The sequence below is a fragment of the Ceraceosorus guamensis genome (genome assembly GCF_003144195.1).
Source record: "Ceraceosorus guamensis strain MCA 4658 unplaced genomic scaffold IE81scaffold_176, whole genome shotgun sequence".
NCBI classification, from domain to species: Eukaryota; Fungi; Basidiomycota; class Exobasidiomycetes; order Ceraceosorales; family Ceraceosoraceae; genus Ceraceosorus; species Ceraceosorus guamensis.
Genome location: NW_020290171.1, coordinates 1 through 2,274, shown reverse-complemented (window position 1 = coordinate 2,274; position 2,274 = coordinate 1).

The following is a 2,274-nucleotide window of genomic DNA, read 5'->3' as shown; positions in this document are numbered from 1 at the left end:
ACCAGCTTTGCTTGCACGGGGAAAGGAAAGCCACCTCGCCGCAGATCGAGTCCAGCTTCTCAGTTACTTCGACGTCTCGCAGCGAGCCCCGCTTGTATCAAAGATCCTACCAGCTTTGCTTGCACGGGCAAGGGAAGCCCACCTCGCCGCAGATCAAGTCGCGAGGTAGACCGTCGCGAAAACAGCCCACACGCCGGACTCTTGGCTCGCGCCACCGACTGCTCTTCGCCGTTTCCCGACCCCTCGTGCTATGGCGTGCAAAGTCCGCCTCGTATACGGTCCACGAAAGAGGCAAACTCTGTCCCGACGATGACACCAATCGAGCGACGCGTCGAGCAGGTTGTTGCGCGTGCAGCACCGTCGGTCCGCGAGAAAGATCACTCTCGCCGTGATGGTGAGTCTGTTACGCTTCCAAATTAGACGCAGTGAACGTGAGTCGAGACTGGGAGGGATTGCAGGCATGAAGTTGTGCTGACGTGGTGCCGTTTATCTGTGCTGCAATGACCTAGAATCTGGCTGCCCGGGAACTCCCGTTGGGTACGGCTGCCCAGGACTGCCAAAGTACACACAGCCAGATCCAAAAAATCCCGGCGTTCCTCCTTGAGGTAAATGTCTCGAGCGACGACCGTCTTGCAAGCGGGAGGCCGTACGACGATCGAATAGATATGATTTGCGCCGCTTGTCTTGACGGCTGAGCGATTCGCGATTATGGACCTTCGATGGCGGTTGCAAGGAGTGCAGATGCGAGCTTCCGAGCAGCACGTCGGGCCCTTTTGCGCCCATTTCGCACCTGTGCCACACGTATCAAGCGTTTGCCCACGACTCTTGAGCATACACGCGCTCTCAGGCGTGCGTGTATGCACTCGATCGAGCGGCCCCCCAGCATCGGGCCCGCCTATCTTTTGTTCTTGAATCCTTTGACTTGCTGTGACCGCTTCAACGAGAGGCGAAAGCGGCACGCAGAATGAGGTCATGGCAGCGTAGACGGTGGAGCGAGATCGAATGTCACGAGCGCAGCGCGAGGAACAGCATGTCGAGGAGCATGCGTCGACGTCGATGCAAGCCTCTACGTTTCCGCACGCTCTGCTCGAAGTTTGCACCTGAATGCTCGTCGTCGGTCGCATTGCTTTGGCTTCTCGAGACGGATGAGTCGCATGCCCGCCTCCCTCGTTCTTGCTCACCATCGCGTCGCTCGCCTCGTCGCGAGACATATTGACCAGGCTATACACACGAGTCGCGCGGACATTGTTCTACATGTCGTCGTCGTGCACACGATGCCATCGATGTTAGTACCACGCTGACTGATGTCTGACTCTTTGATACACGCCGAGCAATTGGATGGCTGTATGCGGGGTAGGGTAGATGCCTGCGTCATGACAAACCTCGACAAGCAAAGCGAACCTAGTCCTGACGCACTCGAGCGACTGAAGGTCGGTTCGAGGGTCGCGTAACTGCAAGGTGGAAGGCACACCCCGAGTGAAGCGTTGTGCGACGGTGCGTGGCACTGCGGGAGCCACGATCTGATGATAGGCACGAGCTCAAGCTCGAGTCACAGCATAAGGACAGACAAGAAGTATCGCGCGACGCACGGCACAAGTCTGATCCTTTGCTTCGAGCGATACCTCGGGCGAGCTTTCGACCGCGCCTCGCCCAAATGGTTCAATCTAGCCTAGCCGCGAGCCTCGGCGCATCGCTCGCGGTCACCCTCGCCCAGAGAGCTGAAATGAGCGCGGGCGCGAACCTGCGTGCGAGCCTAGCCGCGCATCTTGGCGGATCGCTCACGGTCACCCTCGCCCAGAGAGTTGAACTGAGCGTGGGCGCGAACCTGCGCGCGAGCCTAGCCGCGGACCTTGGCGCGTAAATTGACGCGTACCGCGACGCGAGCCTTCCGTCGAGCCTCGACGGATGCCTCGAGGGATGCCTCGAAGGAAGCCTCAACACGTGACTTCCGTCGTACCTCAGCGCTTGCCTCCCGCCATGCTTTGATGCGTGCCTTCCGCTGAGCCTCGCGCCGATGTTTCAGCCGATGCATCAGCAGATGATTCGGCCGAACCCTCGAGCGACCTATCGGTCGAAGCTTGGATGGACCCATCGGTCGAACCATCGGTCGAAGCTTGGATGGACCCATCGAGCGACCCATCGAGCGACCCATCGGCCGAACCTGCGAGCGAAGGTTTTTGGGTTAGGGTTAGGGTTAGGGTTAGGGTTAGGGTTAGGGTTAGGGTTAGGGTTAGGGTTAGGGTTAGGGTTAGGGTTAGGGTTAGGGTTAGGGTT